This window comes from Bombus terrestris, chromosome 15 (assembly GCF_910591885.1).
Source record: "Bombus terrestris chromosome 15, iyBomTerr1.2, whole genome shotgun sequence".
In the NCBI taxonomy this organism is placed as follows: domain Eukaryota; kingdom Metazoa; phylum Arthropoda; class Insecta; order Hymenoptera; family Apidae; genus Bombus; species Bombus terrestris.
In genome coordinates this window covers 8,008,529-8,033,575 of record NC_063283.1, presented here as the reverse complement: position 1 = coordinate 8,033,575, position 25,047 = coordinate 8,008,529, and the positions used below count along the sequence as shown (strand labels likewise).

At 40.7% G+C, this 25,047-nt stretch overlaps 1 long non-coding RNA gene across 2 annotated transcripts in view; it reads left to right on the top strand.

Moving 5' to 3' along the window:
- Positions 1-1,906: 1,906 nt before the first annotated feature.
- Positions 1,907-25,047, top strand: part of LOC110119910 — a 45,337-nt gene continuing 22,196 nt past the window's right edge. The window contains exons 1-2 of one of the 2 annotated variants that reach the window (XR_007226516.1): positions 1,907-2,414; positions 3,288-3,622. This is a non-coding gene — a long non-coding RNA (uncharacterized LOC110119910). The remainder of the gene's footprint in view (positions 2,415-3,287; positions 3,623-25,047) is intronic. The other variant, XR_002308427.2, reaches the window with a different exon arrangement.

Genomic DNA, 25,047 nt, shown 5'->3' with positions numbered 1-25,047 from the left:
TCTCTTTCAAAAATACGGTAACTATAAAAACTATATTTGCACATCATTGCATTTGTCAGACTCAAAAATCTCAGGTTCATAAATTTCATATCATTTAATAGTTCTCTCATATGGCTAGAAAAATTTGATACTATGAAAATGAAACGTAGAATTTGATAAAAGAAACGTTTCATTGGAAAATAAGGATATGTACAAATATTTTTTGTAGCCACTGTATACGTTTCAATTTTTAACAATTACGAATTTCCCTTTGTCTCGTAAATATTTTTAATTGAATGAAGAAAAACAGAGACGAAAAATACAACGAAACTTCAATTTTATAATAGGATAAGGAGAGCAGCATATAGCGATATCGAAGTAGAGGAGGAGGAATATAAGATAAGAAATTACGAGCAATTGTTCCCCAGAATCAGAAGATTTTAGATTTTCGAGAACCGTAATCGTTCATCGGTTGAGCAATTATCGCGTCACGCTTAATTCGATATTTCAATGTCGTAAACAGGAAGAGAGAGAGAGGGGGGGGGGGAGAGAGAGAAAGAGAGCGTATAATTGATATGGGCTTCCATCCGTCACAATTTCCATTGGAAATGATACAGATCTAATTACAGATTGCTCGAAGAAATCCAAGCTAAGAGGATACTTTCAGAGATTTTACGATGTTGGCTCAGCGTTTCTCTCGGCTTCCCGTAAAATTAAATCCATAGATTTGAGGTAGCTGGTTTTGCTCCTTCGCGATCTTTACATGAACTATATATATCGAGCCGAATATCGGCACGTCGAATATCTCAATATCGAACGAAAGAATCGCAGTTTCTTTTGCTGATCGTAAAGAAACAGATTAAAGGCGAGCCTCTACCGCGATCATCGTAATAAATGTCATCCCTAGTCGAAATGGCTACCTTTATTCCAAATTTTACGGGTATATATATCGTCACGTTCAATTCATATTTGAATGACAATTACCACATCGCGCCATCAAACTCAACTTCAGAAATTCTCTACATTCTATGTAGACGATCAAGAGGTTGAAGGTGTTTGACAAAATTTGAAGTACCATAGTTTGTTTAATCTATTTGCCAGGAAAACAAGTTAACCTGTCACTAGCATTTCTAATTTCTTAAATTTTTAAATTCATCTTTTGAAGCCATTATTTATATCATTTCTTAAAATGTAAATGTAAATGTAATGTAATATGTCTTTAAGAAATTAAATTACAGAAAGAAATTACCCGAAACAAAATCGATCAAATAGAAATTAATTTGTATTAATCAAAGAAATCGGGGAAAATAAGCAATAAACACCAAAGATTCTACTGACACTACTATAAATTAAAACACTAGATAGAACCGGATACAAATAAAACGAATAATACGAATAAAATAGCATCTATTAGTACCTATAAGAATTATGTATAAGGTTAAATTTCAATAGAATTGTTCTGCTTAAATTCAACGGAAAATGTCTTTCCTATTTATTTTACTAAATCGTATTCTTTTTCTATGTCGAAGACCTCTAAAGTATTTATGAAACAAACTCGTTATATGTTCTGCGAGAATTATATTGTACCACGATCGATTGAAATTTATGCAAGTATTATATGCAATATGACGACTAATGTGCTTCGAAAGAACACTCAAATATTAAATTCCAAAATGTTTAAATATGAATCTCTTGACTTACCACATCCAACAATTATGAATAGCGAACTCCTGGTAATCTCATAAAAAATCCTTTATATTCTTGCAACATTAATAGGAATACTAAAAGCCACGGTAAAATCGAGCGTAGAACTACACGATATGCGTATCACAAATCAAACTGGTAAACAGTGCTGCGCGCGCATCATCGACCGGAATATCGATCGCAGAGCCGTTTCGTGTTAATTCTTACAACTATCGAAATGAAACGCTACTGCGAATACGTCGTTTGTACGTTGTGTCGTAAACATGGACCCCTTGCGTCAATTGTATAACTTGTGTTACATTACTAATTGTATAACAAAGTAATCGAATTGCTTGTTTTTGAAGCAATCGTGTGTAAATTTTAAGACATCGATTAATTTATTGTGGAAAGTGTAGGTTGGAGAAATCGAAGTAATCGCGAAAGTGTGTTACTGAATCTAGTGGTTCGAGAAAATACGTGTTCGAAGTTGTACGAGCATAATCATGTTAGCTGATCGACCGGCTGATATGTATTCATTGGGATAATTCATTGTCAAGCAATTCGTGTGTGCAATAAGCGTCCATAACATCGGAGTTTGTCAAAGTCCGAAATACGGAAAGCCAGTCAGATCGATGGATGGTTCGTGAAAGTCAGGTTGGATGGTGAATCTTCTCGATGATGGAACGACGTCGTGACAAATATTTTGGATGGAATAACACACTGTCGACTTCAGTTTTGCTTGACGAGCCGAGGTAAACGAACGAAAATGTATTACAAAATGCTATTATTTATCTTGTCCTTGTGAAATATCATTGTTTTCAAGTATTTTATACTTTAAAGTCAATGGCATATATTTCGTTGTTTTCGTTTTAGTAACCGACGTAGTATTTTCTGTGATAAGCTTATTTTATGTTTCACTCGTAACAAAGATATTTCGAGGACATCAAAGACAAACGAAAACCGTTTGTAGATCGTTGCACGTTGGATTATAATAAATTCCTCGCACGTGCTATTGCTAGCGTTATTTGGTAAAGCGAAGCTAAAGGAACTCCCTTCGATAAATATTACAGCACGTATACTCGCAAATTTGATGGAAACTGCGCGCTTGCTGGTAAAACAAACATGTCAGGGTTAACGGTTATATGATAGTTGAAAGCGTGCTATTAATCGTAATGCCATCTCCATTAAACGTTTCGCGAATTTAATCCGCCAAGTAGAATAACGTATGCACTTAGTACTGTAAATTTTTACTATGTTTCTTTAATGGACTCTACATTTAGATATTCTGACATTACGCATTTACAAGATATCTTTTCATTTTAATTATAAAATTCCACTTGCTATATTAAAAATGTTTACAGTTGCATTTCAACATCCGCTAGACTGAGAATAGGATCTTATACTACTCAAATATCGACCACTTGATAGAAGAACAATTACAATTCGTCTATGGAATAGAATCAAACTTTAAGGAAACCCAACCCCTGGTAATGTAGCTAGTTTGCTTGTTAATCGCGCCCCAAATTGCACAAAACAGATCATTATACACGAATCAGTCAGTGTTCCCTTTCTTCCTCTATCCGGTAGATAGTTCATCTTCTAATCCATCCACTCTGGAATTCCAGTTTCATTTAAGAGGATAGCAGTTTCCATCCATTCTTCACCGATTACTAGCTCGACTGCTTCTCAAGGAGAGGGTGAATTAAGCTTGAAAGATGACGTTGGGACGCTCGTCGGATATTTTCCTTTACGATCAAATTCCACGAATTCGTCGACGGTTCAGCAGCCTGTGCATGGTCTTATCGCTGTTTATGACATCGAACATAACGTTTCGATGGAGGAGCAATCTCTGTCCAAGACTTTCTACGCTCGATACATTAAAGGGAACTTTACGATCAGGCCGAGTTCCCCGCCAAGATTGATTGAAAATGCCCGACTCGAAATGCGAAACCATCTCGGGGTAAGTTGATTTCCGTTAGTCGAACCTCTATCCTTTCCATCCAGTGTACTTAGGGCCTCTGGGAAGATTGGTCGGGCTCAAAATCAGTCGGAAAATCAGCTTTTAATCGAACCGTTTTATCGCGCGTTCGTTTCGATGTACGAGAGCCAACCCGGGCTACGCCCTCGAAGCAAAATCGAGTAGTACGTAGTTAAATCTGACAGCGACTGATGAACGAGTCGAGCCCGAACCGGTGTTAGATAATCTTTGTAACGTTAACGATCGCTATAACTGTAACAAGCCGGATCGACGAAAAACCCGATTCCGCTTCGATTTCAATCCACTTTTCCAATTTATCTTCTCTCTTCCTCTCTCGCCTGTTTTCTCTCGGCTTATCGTTCATTTTCCATCTCCTCTCATTTTCTCGTTGATATATGCAACGACAGGAACCTTCTTGCAACAGAACGTTTTCCTCGTTTTCATATCGCTGCATCTTTCTTAAATACCCGATAATATCATCTTTTTATGAACACAAAGTATTCCGAGGAAATTGGATGAAAACACCATTATTTCGTTATACGGTGAATGGATCGCGGTAAATATCGGACTGGAGAATGATCGTGGTGTCTCCGAAGATTTAATTAATCAGTAGATGCAATTTTTGTAAGTCCATAAAGGGGAAAACGAGAAGTGATAAAGATTATAAGCATCTTCGCATTTAAATTCCCTTCCCCTTTCCTTAGAATTGACGACACAGGATCCCTCAGGGTTAAAGCTCAAATGGAATCACGATAATTTATGGTCGAGGTCAAACTTGATCGGTTAACCAGAAACGCACAGGTCAATTGACGAATCTCGTTGAAAGAACAGAAGTTTCCTAGTATTTATCTTTTACGCTGAATGCTTCAACTTCGGGACCGCATGATTTAGAACAGATATATATGTATGTAGTATCGTGGACAAAAGGTCTAAGATATCTATAAACAATGTCGCGAGGGCCGAGGCGTCGTCGAGTCCATCAGTGTGTCGTCGGTCCTTTCAAGTGAATAGTTTCGTAGAAAAGGCTTACGTGACCCTGGCCACGGGTCTTCGCGGAACACATGCGTGGTGGGGCTAAGAAAAGACAAAGGGATGCTAGCCCAGAGGGTATTAGTCAATTGAGAAGGCGTACAGTGTTAGTTGAGAAGTCAGGGAGAGCGAATGCAGAAGCTGGAGAGTGTGAGTGGAGGAGCCGGAGAGTGTGAATTGGGAAGTTGAGAGCCGAGTATGATAATAAGACGTACAACAATATTGTAATCAGTTCGTTATTTTGAATATTATTTGTTAAACCAAAACATCATTACTTGTCCTTCTTCTAAGACCTATTAAGTTACTACATGTATATTCGCGATTTCCAAAAATTACCGTGGAACAGCTTCATCCATGAATCATGTAGGGGGATTTAATGAAACGTAAGTTCTCGTTTGATCGTTCAATCTAATCTTCTTTTATGGAAATTTCTCGTTCTTTTTGTCAAACCGTCAATTTTAGAAATGTTACCAAGAGCCATTAGTACGTAAGGTGGTTGAAGAAATGGACACTGAGAACTAATTGTTCCTCCTTGGAATCTCTGTCTGGTTCAACCTGTTTCTTTCTATCATTTGTACGAAGCCGAAAACCTTTACCTCTAACGGGAAAGCAAGCCAAGGGAGCTTATACAGAGAATTTTATTTAAAATGAGAAATGAAGGTTCTTTCCGTTTCCCACTGAGAACAATACTTTCCTAGGAAAAAATTCTGTTTTTCTATCCACGAGATCGATGTTTTTCGAAGTGTTTTACTCTTGCTGTTCATCTTTGTCAGGGTGTAGCGCAAGAAAAGGAAAAACAGGAAGCAGAATGAATGGAACGGAAATTCACATAGATCGATATCCCACGGAATCACACGTTTCTTACTTTTAATTCAACTATCAAATTTAACTGCTGTACGTCTATCGATAGACCATCGAGCGACTAAATTGCTAAAGTTTATCACTTAAAAGGCTTGGAAAGTTTCCAATGGATCTCTGATCTTTTTACACGTCCTTCCATAAACATACGCAAGAAAGCTTCGCGATAACTTCGACGTAATATCATTCGCAAAAAAGAAGAAATATCCGGCCGATAAAACCATAAAACGTGGTCTCGCTGGAAACTGTATAAAGTACGAAAAACTCGTCGAAAGCAACTCCCAAATTGTACAACGGTGCATGGAATCGCTACAGGCTGTATAAGTTAGAAACGTAGCTTATTCGTTGTTCAAAATTAAGGCGGTAGTCGCGTCGACTACCATATGTTCGCGTTCGTTGGTCTTATTACGTTGGAACCGAAATAGCGAATATAGCGATGTCGGCGCGACTTTATTGCGCGAAAGAAGCCTTGAAGTTCCGGGCTTTCCCTGGAGATAACTCGGTTGCACCGCTACTACATCGGGATTACAATGTTTTACGCTTCGCGGAGCCATTTCTATTCCGGCAACTGCGCGGAACGGTGTATTAGTCGGTCGTTGTGACGTTTATTCGGGTCGTAGGGAAGCTTCTTAATACGCGCTAGCTCTTGCCACACCGACCACGCTTTTAATAGCATTCGCCTGGTCAGGACTTGCCCCTTGTCGTTGCGTGTTCGAGACAGAACTTCGGTCGGCTTTAGCCTCTTCGACTGGTCGTGTACAAAGCAACGATGCCTGAATACCCTCGGGGAACGGACGAGAATTCCGAATAGACGGTAGACAGACCCGATTACGAGCTTCTTGTTGTCTAATTCCGCGAGCAATCACAAAGTACTAGCTCCGCCGGATTTATGAAAGTTTCATTAAAGAAAGCGCAGCTGCGTGAAAGAATATCGAGCGACCAGGCATTGTCGAGGCCTGTTTCCGGCTGCACGAAGAGGTGTCTTGATTATGGGAAAAATGTCTCGTGCCTTTTCGATGCCGTCGTGCTTTATCATCACAGCTGAGAGTTTCAAAATCGCTTTATTTAGTACCGACAAAGACTTATTCTTCGTTTGCTTGAAATTATCGTGAGATTACTTTGCCTGCAGGACACACAACGAGGCACAACGAGGAATAATAAGGAAGAGACGTTCAATTCGGCGGCCTTCTTTTTATGCTTGTTTATAATTTAAATGTGTTATCTGGTATCCTCGTTACGTTATATTTCGCGAAGGATTGTTCTCTCGGTTTTATCGCCACGTAAAAGTTTCGCATCGGCTCGTCCATTCTTGATTCATGAACGACGGAGAAAAATTCCATTGAAATTTAACGCATTCAGTCTTAACGGGTAACGTTCTTGTAACAGCGAATTGTGTAACATTACAAAAAATATTGGAAATTCGTTCTGAGGCGAGGCAGCAACCGAATCTCATGGCCGATATCCATGTAGAAAGAAAAAAAAATCGCCCCACGTACGTTCGAGTTTTGCAGAAAATGGAAATTCTCGGTGCTTTTTATCTCGAATAGTTTTTGCATATCTCGTTCTCCCATATTCTCGTTCGTATCCTTTGTACATAATCATCAATTTCCCAGTAGAATTGATGGATAGACCACGACATCTTTTATAAAAGCTATCGACCCAAAAATAGCGGAGAAGAATTATGGCCCTGGCCCTCGAACGTTCTACCCGCAACAATAGCGTTGGCTTGACTGGTGTTTAAAAATCCTCGAAGAAATAAATAACGCATCACAAATTAACTTCACCTGACTGCCCCTTCGTTTTTGCGGCAACTTTTTAGCGTATCAGACGTTCTTCCGCGAATCCTATTTCTCAATTTTCGTCTGTCAGAAGCAGACCAGTTCGTTCAATTACCCGCTGCAATTTGATAAGAACAAGTAACCTTCCATCCCGGCAATATTCGTTTCTTTACCTCTCTCGCAAACAGAAAACTTTATTGCTTAGCTTGACGTAATACTACTCGTCGACAGATGGATGGATCGCTTATTGGCCTTGTTGCTATATCTCGAAAAGACGCTGGAGAAATGTGATTTTACAAAGAGATTATTTCGCGTGTTACAGACTTTTGTGTTCCACATAACGTAACTTTCTATCTGGCCTTCTGAATTCATCGGTTTCTCTCTCCTTATCGGCACACCATCGTTTCAAGCCGACCACGTTCGATCCGCATCCACTTCGCTCGCAATCTTACTTGCGCCTTCAGGAACCACGAAGAAATTCAAGTCACGTGAACGAATACTCGCACGAGTGCTTCTTCGTACAAAGGGAGAACAAGATCGTAAACATAATTTGCAATTAGCTAATTTTGCTGCTCCGATCGGCCGTGGCATCGACGGGGCAATTGCTGGTCCTTTCAAAACAACCATTTAACCGAGAATAGTATCGATCCCGCCGTTTGCATTTTAACATGGAATCTGTTTCAGCCGGGTTTCGTTTGTAGCTCTCGTTAAAGTAATTCAAAGGGGAGACCCGTTTATCGCGGCTCCAACTTAGAAACACGGGGATTCGAGTTCGAAACTCTTTAACAAACGCGATTATGATACCGCGTTATTCCCAGTTTGTCGATTGTTTCGCGCGTCTTAAAGTGGCAAATAAAGTTCCGTTAACAAATTGTGTAAATCGCGTTGCCGATATGAAATGCAGGCTGAATGGGACTGGCAAGGGCGACGCGAGGACAGATGCTAAAGTTTTCCATTGCTTCGTCGCGGCACGTCCATGTTCCCATTAAATATTTCTTTGTCAGATACGGGCGAAACTTCCTGTGGGAGGGTCGGAATATTTCATCACTATTCTCTCGTTGCCAGGCACAACTGCAACTCGTAATTATAATCTCGAAACCCGATCCTTATTTCAATATTCCCACACGTAGGCATGCCTTTCTCAAAATTCATTTCATCTTACACCAACGCCACAAGGAGCAATTACTTTCGTAATATTATGCGAGATTACGTTGTTTAATCTGGCGAAACGGCGAAAGTGTCTAAGCAACAACGCCGTTTTAATAACGCCTCTTTTATACATCAAACGCAAGTAGAAGCAGACCGCTCTAGTCAGACGTCGGGCCGGAATCAACTTGCTACAATACTTATGTATGATGTGAGACTATACGAAGGTTTCAAACAATGGCAAGAAAGAAAGGATAAAATTTTGGAAGAATAAAGAGGACAAAGGCAGCTTACCTGACAAGTTCTCATCAGCAAATGACGTTAATAATTGAACGGTTTGAGGAAACAGTTCTTCGTGTACCTGGTACTTTCGCTACTCGAACGAAGTTGTAGTCGTGTCTGCATGTATCACAAGTTTCCGCACGAGAAGAAAATTGTTCCAAGCTTGCAAGATATATGCCTGCTTTATTTGACCCATTCAGGAAATGTATACATTTAATTTAACTGCGTACACCTCCATTCTAGGATATAAATTATGTTTTCAAGTACACCAGTAATAACGTTTATCATTGTGCAGCTTCTAAGGTACAAACATATTTCTATTCATTTGTACGCGCGACAAGTGCGGCATATTGATGTATCACGGCCGTAAAAGTTGAAAACGGATTACGAAACGGAGTAAAAGGGGATGAAACGTTGAACTTAATGAGGTGAATTTATGCTCGGCAGTAATCGGTTTACAGAAAAATATTTAACCACGATGATACTTCCATCGGTGCTCAGATATTCGTTAATAGGCAGTTTTTTGGCCTACATTACGTTTTAATACACGAACGCACTTTAAGCTGGATTTTTCCCGGAAGCCTGAAAGATTCAGTATTTACGTTGTATTATCCGTTTCTCAACCAGAGTTTCTTTCGAGATTTCGCGTAGCAAGGATCGGCTTTCCGATTCCTTTGGTTAAATAATAGAAGCTTGCAGAGAGAGCCTACTTTTCACGAGATTCTTTGCGAATTTGTAATACGGCGACTCTGTAAATTCTCTCGGTCGAGAGAGAAACGTTCGGACCCTGAGTTGGGTAATTGACGATATTTCGCCACGGCCCTACGTGTTTTCATTACGATATAAAAGCGAAATTGAAACAAGAACGTCAATGAGGCCGATCAATAATCGAGATAGTCCCTGGGCGAAGTGATAGCTAGAAAACTCTCTGTTCGATCAACTTTTCTAGGAACCAGTTAAACGTTTCACGAATGATTTCGAACGAGGCGTAGAAATACCTGGAACGAACGAATGGACCGTCGTGAATGATTATCTCTCCTTTGTTAAATCCAATTGCAAATCGCTTGCGCATAATGACCTCTCTGGCAAAGGCGATGTCGTGGCGGCGGTCTATCGATTAGCATCGGTTTACAGTCACCATTAGATTCGATTATGCAGTTCTACGGACGAGTTGCAGCCATTGGCAGCAGCAGGAGCCACTGCTGACTGGAACGCTTCACCGCGTCGCGTCGCGTCGCGCCGTCTCGTCGATATGTAACCGATCTGTCCTTCTAATTAGCCGACATCGCAATGCCAACCATTCGATGTATGCTAATGCTCTCTCGTCCACGTGTGGCCCACTTTTCTCTCCTATGGCCTATTTCGCACTCTCGCAAATTTCCCTCCGTCCCGCAAATAGCCTTTCAATACGTCTGATCCGCATCTGGCCCGCGTGTTGCGTCAATTGTGGCTGCCTGATGATCGAACGACTCGCGATTCTTTACCTCGTCGGTTGTATTACTCGTACACAGACGTGAGTTGAATAATGCCAAGAGTATAGAGATTCCTTTTAAACTCGAGTCGTTCAACGACGCGGAACTTAACCCACGAGATTTCGGCAATGGTTGAGCCAATGGGGATCGAGAGCTTTTAACCCTCAAACGTTCTCCGTATTCCTCCAGTTCACTTTGCGTACCTTAACTACGTCGAACCTTTTCCACGGTTAGAACCGCGTATGGACCCTCGTGGCTTAGATCGACCGAAATTCCCGGGTAAATGGCACGGTCTTATCCTGATAGCGTTTTACTGTTTCATCCCTCGACGAATGGATCGTTACTCGGTGATAGGCTGGCAAACACCGAAATGACACAATGAGCTCGCCATCGTAAATGACGTTCATCCGAATGAATGACTGTCTTCCTCTAAGTATGCCGTGACCGTTGATGTGTCGAATGGACTGCTCGTAAACAACAACGATCCTGTTAGAGGGAACGAAAGTATCATTCGATAGGGTGGAATCGCGTTAAGGCAAAGGTGATGTTTAAGAGTTACAGGAAATGTCACTTACTATAATTAGATCTCACTCTTGGCTCGTAAGTACTAGGATACTTATTCGTTTCGTAGAAACTTTAATAATTGACGTAGACTGTCGGAGAAACAATTAATAATAATTCGTTAGTACTTCCTACTTGAATATTCATTACGATATCGAAAATACGTGATCTCGAACGAGTAGTAATTCTTCAAATTCTTACTAATTTCCAAGCAATTCGTTAGGTTTACCTCGTTTCTCTATAAAGACCACTTGCGCTTTACTTGAAGAAATCCACTGATATTCAAGTATCATTCGTTGAAAGTGCGTAAATGAAGCCGCGAGGCTCGAAGAAACGTGTCGAACGTATCGGGGCAAGGGAATATGGACAAATTTATAAACAACGAGTCCGCACTTGTGTTATATTAAATAGAAGCGTCGAACGGAAGAGAGCGTGCGACGTATATTTACAGAAAGTACGAACGTCGAGCTTTTGATTTATTCGCAACCGGTTAAAAGCGACGAATGGAACACGGCCCACTTTGCCCGCAGTCTATATCAGCTCCCGTCGATTTCATCATGTGCGTTTCATTGTAAAATCCCCCTTGGAAACTCGTGAAACCGGCAGAATTCTCAGTTCTTGTGGATAGAGTCCACAAGGAGAGAAAGGTCGACACATGCTCTTGGAAGGCGATCGATCGTCGGTCAGAGAACGGTGAATAGAGGAGGCGTACGCGTCGAAAGGATGAGTCGAGAGATACCAGGACGTACCCTCGGGATCGGCTTTGGATGAAATACATTGACCAGCTTTTGTTCCCGTTTAGCTATCGTTCCTTGATAAAACACGCTCGCGGTGAGTACCACAAATACGCGAGCGAGTTCGTGTGTTTCCCTGCGAATTAATGTCATCTCTTGGGCTAAAGATTGCGATCGAGTTAAAAAAACTTTTCACGTGTTTCGCTTCTTTCCGATCGATTAAACGTGAAACTTTTAATCTAAATCAGACGTAATTGCGACGAGGCGAATAGAGTGATATGCAAATTGACAAAACAACGACTTTTTCTGTCTATTTATATTTGAAGATCACAGAGAAAGAATATAACTAGTAGTTTTAATATCATTGTACAAAAGGGTATGATAAAAAGAATCAACATAAATGAATTTTTATACCTTTTCCGTGTGTTCTTCAATTATGGTCGTCATAAAGGAGATTTAGTACTTCGTTACACTTTTTCTCAACTACTGGCCAGCTAATAATTAAAGAACGTACAGGAGAGAGTTTGTGAGAGATTTTTTTCTTTCGTGTTCGCCTTAAATTTATCCGTCCGAGCATTGGCATGCAATTAAGGGTCATTGTATATATTAGGAGAAGCAACGGTTATAATGGACGAAGTCGCTAGAGTTCATAGCAAAGGGTCGGCCGTAAATCTGGCAGCAAACAAGCGATGTGTAAGGTATGCAAATCCTTAATAGGAAGTACTCGTGGCAGGCTGAGGGTTGAATAACATTCCAACCCCACGAAGGTGGAAAAACATTCTCCTTCGTACAACTGGACATTTGAATACATAAAAACGAATAATTTTACTTTAATCCTGAAACTCGCTGTTCTCTCAAGTTCCTGTCTGTATTTACGTTGTCTTTAAGTTACATCGGACTGGAAATGTAGCATAGAAGAGATCCAGGCGGATATAGCGCTTAAATAAATCCTCACTGTAACAGTTGGTTAAGTCGTAAAATAAGGTTAGTAAAATGAGATAGGTTTGAGTCAGCTAAGAGAGAAAGAAAGAAACGGAAAGAGAGTTTTAACATCTTAAAGTTCAATCGTAAATTGTTTAAAGAATAATCAGACTTGTATATGAACCTCTCAGATACCAAACTAAGTTTTAGAAAATTAAGACGCAACGTATACTACAATAGCAGAGGGTGTCTTAATATAACAACGGGAATTGAAAAAGTGTTATCCCTAGCAAGAAAAATCTTATGGACAGGGCTAAGGAAAACTCGTAATAGTCCATTTCCAAACGCAGATCGGCCAAAAATTATTTTGAACCGAATTGAACAAGGTAAATTTCCTAGTTTGAACTAAATATCCAACCGACTCAAATAGTTCTATCTTACCCCAAAGTATATATTTTTTTGCAAGAGGAACGAACAGGATGGAAAAAAATTTATTCCAAATGATTTATCTCATCGAGGCAATGTAATTGATCTTCGGACAAGATAAACAAGACGATGTCAAATGGTAGCGATATGTTTGAGGGAAGAAGATATCAGTCCATCCCTCGATGGAAGGTAAATGTTTAAATGTCCGCAAGAGCGGACATCGTCGATTGAAATCGATCATTAAATAATGCAGGTGCTCCGTGTTTATCACGATTCAAATTACTTCCGCACGAACTAAATATCCATAATTGAGAGAACGCTAAATACCGGGTTGCAAATACCGATTTGCGAGTGGAGTTTAAAAGTAATTAATAAATTTGGAACGTACCAAGGATGAAACATTCGAGAGTACTTTCAACAAGATTTCCTTGAACAAGACCAGTAGCGTCGTTAATTAATTTTCACCGATCCTACTTAGTCAGTCTGTCGATAATTGAAATTTTATCATTTTTCTCTTTTCCTCTTTCCCTTGTGATACCATGAGTTTGCAATTGTTTTGTAGAGGGGAAAAGATCGTTACTCGAAGACGATCTGTCTATTCATTCGCAACTTCCATCGCCAACTAATTCATGAAGTAAGAGTCAGATAACCATTTTGGATGCGTGGTGAACATAATTGGTCGAACCTCGATTAGCGTTGGAACAGCTCTCGCAGATTAATGGCACGCCCTCGCTGATGATGAGGCTAACTTGGGCGGCGTCTCCTCCATCACCAGATCGTTCCTGCAGTAATTTGTAGCTTTAAAAGTTATGTTTATCCAACGGACGCGATGGTCTGAGAAAATTGCTGCTGCCCTTAATTTGAAGGTTCGAGATCGTTATGCCCGGATTTATGATCTTCGCACAACTGCTTTTTACCAAAATATCGAAACACCCAGACGACTGTAATTTTCTTGAGAAATTGTTATAAATTCGTGAAACTAACGATCCTCGTAAAGATATGGAACGAGGAAAACTTCCTTTCTTCCTGTTTCCATTTTCAGAGAAGAAAAATTTGGCTTTTCGGATGCTACGTTAAATTACTGAGGCAGCCGGCGACAGTGAACGACTGTATTACTGGGGGCAAGCCGCAGAATTAGGTAAAAGTTGAGTGTACGTGATACCACGTACCGACCGGCGCAAAAGGTTTCTCTGAAAAAATGTTTCCGTCGCGTGACTTCCGGTAGCATACTTCGTACCGGGCATTTGTATTTTCTGTCAAAATTCCAGCTTGAAAATACCGGTACCCCTCGTTACTTGTCCATTTTCAACTTTCTACCGCTACATTTTCTCGACGAAATTATGGCAAGAACGCATACGCGGCCCATGATATCTCCTTTTCATAGCGGCGAATAATTGATGGGCGGGTTAAGGAGGTCGTGGAAACGTTTCATGAAAGAGGAAATACACTCATTATTACTCGCCGTTTCAATTACACTAGTGTTTTTCACAATACAACAAACTCCGCTCGAAGGATCTCGTTGTTAGCGTACAAAAAACGTAAAAAATAGCATCCGCAAAAATGTTCCATGCGTGTCTACCTATGTCCAAGTTTATGATGCATTCCGCATTTTGCCTACGAATGCGACGTATTTGCTTTTTTGTAGGTGTTATTGTTGTATATCCTACCGTTGTTTTCTTTATTCTTTTTCAATGGCTGACACTGTCAACCACGAAGAGAAAAGAAAAAAAAAGAGCGTTTGCATTCTGAAAAATTGCAGTTCATCGTCGTGACCAATCGTGAATAAAATCAGTTAATTCGGTTTGATTAATTTTAACGTTTCCATTCGACCGATTGTATTAAATTTCCTATGAGAAAAATTACTCGGGAACTAATCGGCACGTGTTTGTTTCTAATTTCATTTGCACCTAGTCGTGGGTCGTTTTTATTTGACACGCGTCGATCCTGTCGAAGGAAAATATTCGTTATTCGATATTTCGAGGGAAAACGATTCGCGCTGCTGTGACCCGGGGCATAAAAGCGCCGAAGCGAACGAGTACGAGGATTAACTTTTTGGATATTAACTCTCGGTTTACAGGCATTGTGCATTAGTCAACGGTGTATTGAAAGTTGTGCTTGCGTTTCGGTTTCCTCTCTGGCGTCCACGAATTTCCGATTATTATAATGCGCGCAAGTTTACCTCTGGCAACGCTTATTGGCGAACGAATAAAAGAAACAAACCGCAAAGCTTTTATGAGTTATGTATAAAATATGAAAAAAGGAGAGTATTACGTTTTTAATGTTTCCTTCTCTTCATTTAATCGACTCGAAGCTCATTGAGAGTTAACGCAAGGTTTAAACAGTTATCTCTCTTTCGAGGCCAGCATGGACGTAGGGAAAAGTATTTGCAGAGTGACGTTTACAAGAGTAACGAAAAGGATGGTAAAAGAGAAGTGTGCGCGACACAAGGGCATTAATTAATTGCTCAATCGCGACACAAACGTTCTGCGACATACATTGTCCCGGCGAAAAGTCCCTCGGTGAGGAAAGTGCAAATAACTCTTGCAATTTCACAAAGCCTTTCCTCTGGCCACGGATAAGCGACTGGAATAGAGACAGCGAAGGGAGAATGTAGATGGGGAGAAATAGAGAAAGAAGAGGGAAACGAGCGTGGAATCGCGCGAAAAAGCGTAGAGCTGTCCTGCACAGTTCGCTCGTTAAGGGACTCCGAGCCAAAATGGATCCAGTAAAGCAACAAGCGAGGCACGTATCCTGGTCTCATCGTCGTACACAGAGATACACCGCCAATAAAATAATGAGAGAATGGCTAAATTCAATTCTGCGAAACCCACTCGTTCCAATCCACTTCGCGTCCCCGGACGCCTCCAATAACATTTGCAACGACGATCCTTATATTTCTCTCGATGGAAACGTGTATTGCATACACGCTCGCCATGTTTCTCTGTCGAACAATTCTTTCGATTCGAGAATAAAGAAAAGAGGAAACAGAAGAGAGGAGTCTCGCCCCATCCCGTTTCGAGGGACGAGACGGTTTGCGGCTTGGGAAATGAAACGAGATTATTCTTTTTCTGTCCGTACCTCTGAAACGATACGTCGAACCTTCTCAACTATAATCAAGAGGGAACAATCAAGAAAGAAAAATCAACGTCTGTGACGTTAATAAACTTTTAGACCAAACTGGTACACGCTGTAACCTGTTTGCTCCGCGTCATTTAGCCACGTATAAGATACGGAGGAGGATTTGTATAGCGTTGGACAGGTCTAAGCAGAAGAGAAACGTATTGAAGCAGAAACAAGCAGACGATGCATAAATAAAAATCCCTTTCGCTCGAACCGACGGGGTAGAAGCGCAACGGGGATAAATAAGGAGGGCCCAAGGACGGAGGCGTTGAATTAGTGGAGTGAAAGATTGCCGGGATGCCCTTTCTGTGACACGATGCACGGTTGATACTTTCCTTTGCTGCATCTCGATGACTCGAGAGGCATTTCCTATTTGACAGCTATCTCGTTGTGTACAAAGCACACCCACGCTACTTTGCGAAAGTATTTTTCAGTTTCGTATAAATATTCATGAAACCTTGGAATTCAAATCCCACGTTAATTAAAGCCCAGTCTATGATGTCTTGGAAATTTACAGATCATTCTTCGGGACGTTTATTCTCTTTTTTGGTAATCCCTTTCTTCTTTTTTTCTTCTTTCTCTTTTTCTTATCTGTAATTATTTTTATCATAAAAACTTATTCTTTTCTTTCTAATTAAATTTAAGCAATAAGTGCACATTTCTCAGTAAATGCTCTTTAAAATATATTCAAGTTTTTACTCGTCTTTCAACATTTAAGTCTTAATTCTTCTTTCAATCAATTTTATGTCGCTTATAATTACATTTGTAACGATATCGTGTCACACTAAACGTTTTTCATCGTGAACAATAATTAATCGTGACACGACTTTCGACGCTCACTGTTGGTCGGCCAATGATAAATTCCGCGAGACGCGACATAAATTTTCTAACATCTGTGTATGCCCGTTAGCTCGTAATTAGTACGCCGATCGAATTAATTGGCCGCCGATATCGCGTATCTCGCCGCGAACTATGCCCGGAACTACACGCGCCATCGTAATCGATACCATAGCACGAATTGCTTTTCTAACCGGTTGGAAACTGATTCTAGAGATCAGGCGGCGCGTGTGCTGCTTAATTTCGCCGATTAAGCAGCCCGGCCGAGAAATTCAATTTTGTTTGAATAACATACGATTGAATCAGAGCTAGCTGGGCGGACCGAAGCACGTACGTGTATATACGCGAAGCAAAATTCGTGTTACGACCCAAGCGATTTTGCTCCGTGAACGTGATAACCCGTACGGTTCGGTGTCCATGAAGCGCAGATAAACGAGGAGTCTCCGTTCCAGATTAGTCTTGGTCTCGATTCGTCGAAAAGGGCTCGAACACAGGGGTAGGTAGAAGAGACAGGGGAGCACAGGTTATGAATCTCTAATCCGGCGTACATTTGGTTTACGTAGGAGCAACTGCATGCAATTTCGTACGATCCGCACCTATACACGCCCACGCATGAGAACAGGTGTACGGGACACAACGACGAATCACGGGTTCATACGAACAACCCTGCCACTGATGCCTCGAACACCGTTTATCTACAGAGAAATTATTGTCCACTTTGGATGAACGATGTTTCGAGTTAAGTCATGACAATAGTTACGCATCTAGCCTCGAGCTAACGTTCTTCCGTACCATGTCAGAGCCAGGTCCGATTGCCGCTACAAGCCAGGGATTACGAATGCTCCCAAGGATTCGTTTCCCTCCGCGTCCTACGAAACCTTGACACGTCGTAAACCTGCTCGTTTTACCCTTTCTCCCTTCATTTTCTTGTCTCTAAACATGGGACCATGACCGAACCGAATACCCGGTAGATTCGGTAAACCTCTTCATATTTGTCGATGCAACCGATGTACAGTGGAATGAGAGGAGAGAATCTGTTGCAGCACACGCCACTGGTTAAGATGTAGCATCAGATGGGTAACTTGTTTCTTGCTGTTTAAAACCGAGGCAAGAAGGGATGAGCCTTGTTTTCTAACGGCAACTTGTCGGTTTTAGTACTTGCTTCTTGTCTGGATTATTCTCGTTACTTCGGTTCATGTTCGGGCTGATAATGACCGATTAGAAACATGGAATATTCGAAGAAGAAATGGGTGCTTGCTTGGATCGAGAAGCTTAGAGAAACTATTAGGTGCAAATGAAATTTCGTTTACCCAGAGTCAGAATTTGACGGTCTAGTGCTACTTATTAAATAATATTCTATGGTCAATCATTAAAGACGAAGAAGCTCGTTAAAACGCTAACCGAACGCGATCAGAGACAATAATGCACCAGAGAGAACGGCTTATCGTCGTTGCGTGTAAAAGACAACAAACGGTTAACAGCGGCTAAAAATTCGTGCGCGTGCAAAGGGAAATCAAACAGGGAAATCAAACAGGGGAATCAAACAGGGGAATCAAACAGGGTTCTGATTTGCGTATGTAACAGCGTTGTCAACGACGAAGAGCGATAATTTTACGCGATCGCAGATCAGAATAGTCGGGGAGCTCGGTTCTCTTCTTCGTTTTGCCCTAGGTTCCATTTTTCTCGCTGGTGTTACTCTTTCCACCGACGTCCACGGAAATTGCATCGACTAACCGTTGAATCGAGCCCGCCGCACGCCACCTTAACCGCGATAAACTCACCCTTCGAGAAACCAGAGAGAGAAAGACGGACAGAGAGTGAGAAGGGTGGAGAGAGAGAAAGAGAGAGAGTTAGAAGAAAATCAGGAATCACGTTGACCTCCTTCGTCTGTTCTTTCTTCTACAATTGTATTTCCCAGAGTGTCGGCGCGTTGCTTCGTTTCCTCGTCAGCGGTCAGATTTATTTTTCGGAAACACGGATCATCTGCGGTACAACGAAGCGTGCTGCTTCGATCCTCTGTTCGCTGATTGGTTCGTTTCTTGACGAGATATGAACATCCCGGTGCATTTCAGAGGCTGAAGGAGAGATTGGTGTGATGGAATTTGGAAAAATCGTGTTGAGGATTTGAGATATAAATACGTTTCAAATAGGAAGATATATATATCCTACTGTATACACATATATATGTACACTATTGGGCAAAAGCTAAAATAACTATGTGTTTCATAGAATCTACGAATTCAAAAAATATCGATTAAAACTTCTATTATTATAGAAAATTGTTTTATAAAAATCTATCGAAGTAAGGGAATTTATCAGTGATATCTGCAATATTAATTTTAAATTAATGAGAATCAAATTAGGAAGAGATAGAGTTTAGATTTTAGTTAGAATTCAATTACTACGTGTATAGGAATCACTTAGGGTTCAATTAAACTAAGCTAGAACTCGATCAGTTATTGTATAGACCCTTGTACATGTATTCCAATGTATTGCAAACATTCCTCCAGCTATACTGCTCTATTACATTACAAACTCTTGGATACCTCCACTTCCAATATTAATTTATTATTGTTGCCTAACGTATCATCACTTTACTTCGCAACAGATCGTAAGAAACTTATGATTCTCCTATATTTCCCAATAATTTTCTTCGAAGATCAAAACTTGTAATAATAATCTAGCAGAAAACTTTTTCCATACCAAAATTCCTTCGACGAGGTGGATTAAACATTATCGATATCCAATATCCTTATTCAAAGTTTAATTTTTCAACTACCACTACACGTGCTTCAAGAATTATTAATTATGACGATACTAAGCAAGAATCCAATATTTATCGTTTACATTCTACTCTCTATTCCACAACATTTTACCAGTTTCTAAAACATAGGACATTTCAATTATACTGCGAACATCTATACAAATTCATAGTTTTATAATGATACCTGAAGAAATAATATCCGAATGGAAACTTATTTCGGCCTCTAAATAATACGATAAATATTTTATATTCTTATATTTCGTGCATTTTTACATACTATATATGTATATTATTGCGTCTATAAATTTCATATACATGCATAATCATCCGCCGCTTAATTATAATAATAATGTTAATAATAGTAACAAGCGTTGTGGCGAAAAGCGAACACCGTTACGAAGTATTCCTCCCTCATTTACATTCACGAATCGATTTACCTTTCTTCCGACGTCAGCTCGTAATTTCTGGCGAACGTATCGTACGCAAGTTCGTTGATTAGTGCGCACGCGAGACATACCATAGAAGCGACGATGCAGCGTTGCTGCGTCGCGAACTTTCCACAAACTGAGGCCACGCGTCCGTGATCGAGGAAAGCTCGCGTGAACCCTACGTTGATTCGAGCAACAACCTCGCGAGAATTAATTGCCGGAGGACTTTCAACCGCCTCGAGGTCTCCCAGATGTGATTTCGTGCAGAACTAGGCGCGATGTATCGTTTCGATCGAAAATATCGACGAACAGTCACGTACTGGGTATACTTGTGCTTGCTTAAACTTCCGCGGTAAGTAGACGATTCGAAAATTAATTCGACAGGAAGCTACCGCGATTTAACCTTTAAGAGAATTGGCCAAGTTCCTCCGAGTTTCTCGGAGACGATAATTAATTTTATTATCTACTGTATACCGTACGAGTTTCTCTAATGATAGTTTTCACGGAGTATTATCTATAGCGGCACATAAGTCAAAGAAAGATTTGAATCGGGGGAGACTCATATTATTGTGCCTTGGAATACCAACGTTGCTTTGGTTTGCTAAGTTCAAAGGTAAACGAACTCCAGAAAAAATATTGTAGCCATTATTTGTAATCGTCAATCGGAGTTACATTTGAGCTTTTTATAATAACACCGGTCGATACAAATAGACGAACATGGTCTCTAGGACAGTCATTGTAACGAGTCATTATAGCGAGCCATACAGTTGAACGGCGAGCGTAGAGTTGAACAGTAGCATTGGGCGAGAGACGATTACGACTGGCATATCTCTGTGCTTGTACTTAAAGTGATTTTAAACATTGACTATTATAATTTTATCATTCGTCTCTTTAATAAACCAACCAATAAATTTAATAATAAATCCATCTCATATTTAAGAATTTTGACTATAATATCTTTGGAAGAGATAGAAATATTAGAAGATAAAAATCATATTATTTACGTTCGATATCAAAATAAAATTATAGTTTAACATATGGAAAATAATTCTAAAATCTATAATATAAAATATAATGTATTAACTGGCAATAAAAAGTCGCCCATGATTTTCATGTCTACGATACTTTCGGATAAAATAAAAAATGTTATCGAAGATTAATCAGGACAAATTACAACGTATCAAGGTTCTCGTTGGATTGAAATATTCTTGATAGCCTTTCGAGATATTAGCGTTAGATAACATTTTCTCTGAAACCTGTCAATGATGCATCCTATGCCCAAGGAGCACAATATTCCAGAATAACGTTCGATTAGCGTTTCGCTAGCCTGTGAATCGTGAATCACGATTGAACGAGCGTACCTGCCGATTCAAGCCTGATGCGGAACAGCAGAGAGAACCATTCTGCTGGCTTGTATGAGAGAACCTTCATCAGCTTATCGCGAGGGAACATTATACGTGATCATTCATACGAGATGAACCGCAATTGCTGCTAGTATTTACAAGGTACAAGATAGAATTTTATCTCGTAGGTATAACCCAGAGGAAAATATTTCACGATGATTAATGATTTCTGTCAACAACACGCGCCTCTTCCCGTCCATTTTTCTTCATTACGTACGCGATACTTGAGAACAAGGAAATAGATACAAGGGAAGCCAACTAACGTTTTTCAGAAATTCCGCTCATCTTGTGTCTCAAGACCGTCATGAGCGTCACGTTAATGAATCTTAATCGTTGACTTTCATTATTGTTCCTCGTTTAAATCCGAAATCTCAAACAATCGTGCCAGGGATAAATCGACGATGACGTCTGCCTCTCTTATATTTCATACGAGATCCTTTAATGGAAAATTATAGCGTATCATTGATCGATATCAGCGATCGATGCCTTTCATTAATTACAAAAAATAACGTAAAAGAACGCAAGTTTTATGTGATTACGCTGTGCGATATATTTTTGAAAACTCTTCTTTTTCGAAATGAATTTTTAAACGCATTACGTAACTCTATACAATTTGCGGTATTCCCATATTTGTGGAAACTTCGTGACAACGTTGCAAACCTCGGTAACGCAATACGCAAACTTCATCACACGTTGCAATAAAAATAGGAAAACAGTGATGAATCGATAGCAAAGTTTGATATCTCTCTGAAAATAAACCCGGTCATAATAGCACGTGTTGGTAAACGGTCAGTCTTATCGAGATATCCAAAAATACACCAGAGCAGATCCCGGTGGCACGATAATAAACACGAATTGTTGATCAGGATTCCTAACGTGTAATCGTACTACGTAATATGAGTATTTCACGGTGGCAGGCATCGCGGATGGGGTAGTCTGCAGCGTGCAATCGAATCGCGCGATAAAAGGAAGGAAGGATGGCCGTGACGGGCGAGAGGGGCAAGATTAAAAGGTAGATAAACCGTAAAACGAGAGATGGATGGATGAAGCAAGGGAAAGGAGTCGGAGCGGCCTTTACAGTCAGACCAGAAGGAAGAAAAAAAAAATATAGAACACGGATTAGAAGGGGTGGATGACTGAAGGTTGGCGTTGGCTAGGGACAAGGAAGACAAGTCGCACAAAGGGAAGCCGAGAAACGGAGAGGATGAAAAGGGGAAAAAGCAGGCAAAAGAGTTCGACTGGTTGGCGTAGGCAATGGCAAGCTTTTATCGGCAATCGCTGCCAGCAATTTCCGCCTTTATCGCCTATCAAACTGAAGGTATCCGGCTGTGCGAGTCCGGCTACGTCTCTGAGGCAGAACACCCTCGTTCTAGAATTGCGATAGCCTAATAGAGCGGCGAGCGTTGAGAGTAATTTATGCCAGTTGGTGCGTCGTGAATCTTCGCACGACTGGCTCGGTATACGCGACTTTTAAAATAACAAAGTAGAGACTGTGTGGTTACAACGATCGGTGAGTACAACACGAGACTACGCCATATTACAATGAAAATCTAGAACACTGAAAAATAGCAAGAAAATCGTGTCACGAACCTAACTTCAAATTTACTATTGCTAACGACTTAACATCAGTAGACAGCGGAAAGGAAAGTTACTCCCTTCGAGTGAGCTTTATCGACCCCCTTTTCTCGACCCCACGTGTTCTACGGTATGCAACGTACGCTAGACGCGTAGCTTCTCTAGAAAAATTGAATTATTGGAAAACGTGACGCGTTTCGCGTCGGGTCTCCACGGAAACTCGGGGAGAAAAACGAGAGTCGGGCTCGCGAGCGGCGGCAAGTTATGTCACCGGTTAACACCCGTACATTTATTATTCGGTTCGAATCGATAGGGCAATTACATCGCGGTCGATACAACCGGCTAGATTAATTTGCATCTCATTGAAAATTGCGATTCGTTAAAAAAAATGTAATCGATATGCTCGTATCGTAATCAGTTGTTTAAAGCATTTAGTTACACATACATTTCAAATATTAATCAAGATTTTACTCAAAAGCTTCTGATTTTCAACGTGCGTAGTTCCTTTTCATTCGCCGAGTCGAAACGAGGAAAGATTGGCAAGCAGCGCGATTTTCTCCGTTCTTGTCGCGCAGAAATTGCTTTTGACGACGAACGATGATCGATTCGAAGTTCGGGTTATAAGCCTTTGGAGGATTGTAATTCCGGGAAGCTTCGAGCGCATCCACTGTCCTCCCCTCAACGACGATGGCACGAAGTTCGCGTGCACCAACCATTTGCGAGATTGCCAGCGAGAATTCCTCTCTATCTTCCGGAATGCTCGCGGATAACTCTTCGGCGAGTTTTCTCTTGTGTACTTAGGCAAAAGGTTAGAGATGTGGCGCGGGCGACTGCGCGAACAATGGATTTTTCCAGCTGCATTATTCATTCTTCGCCCTTTCCTCGCTATCCTACAGCACGCCGCTCGACTGTAGCTGAATTCGTAGTAATTTAAAGTAACCTTCGCCGTCGATTACGCTCCCTTTGTGTCGCCAAGGGCTTCGCTCGCGCCCATTGCGCTCTATTTCGTGACTGAATGCATCGCCCCCGCATTTCGTTTCCACCTCCTCTAACAGAATCCTCTGATTTTTTCGCTTGCCTTTGTTTAATTATTAGTTGCCGATGAAATGGTTGAATCTTTGATAAAGCAAATGCAACAAATATTATCTAATGGCATTGGGTATTATGTATATCATGAATGTCATAGAGTGCTTTTAGATGTTCGGAAAATCATCCATTTCATATACGATAATCTAATACTTGCTTATCTCTCTTTCCACTCCATCCGTGCAATAAGTCAGCGTAAAATTTGTATTTCAGCGATGTGGAATTGTTTGTCAGTTACACGAGTTATTTAATCTTAGGGCATTTTGCTGTCATATTTGATGCACGGACCTCGCTTTTAATTTCTCATTTCGTATTTTCCGACTGGAAACCCGATTTACGTGATAAAAATGAATATTGAATGCGCACGAGAGCTTTCTCGTGATCGAAACGCGGCGCTGCTTTTTCAAACAAATCTAAAAGGCCGGCGTATGTGCGCGTGCAAATAAATAACCAACCGCGCAAGCAATAACCGACGATGTATGATTAAATCTGTATTTTCCTGACGGTTATCGTACATTTACAACGTCAAATACAAATTTCATCGAAACCGCCGGAACGTTCGTCGGGTGGAACTTATTCCGAGTTAAAACAAGAAAAACAAGAAGTTCGTTGGAAGCGTCGAGGCGGGGATCATGTCGTTTTAAAACCTGACGTGGATAACCTTAAGGATAAGTTTTCTCGATAGATTCGCCGTGGAAGTTTGGCCGTGAATGAAAATGCTACAAGAAAAATGCATTTTTCGAAGTACATTATTCACCTTTAAACCCATCTGCCTCAACGTCGAAGTGCACGCGACGGCACACGTCCCGTTTTCATCGTGAATTTTTGAGAAAATTTTCGAACTCGACACTCTCGCGTTCGCGGCAGACGTATAATATTTGACGAAAAGATGAAACGTTCGATTCGTTTGGGGAGATTGAGCGAGAATGATAAATTGCACCACGAGAAGCGAACAATCTTCGAGTTCGAATGAAAACCGAATCGATG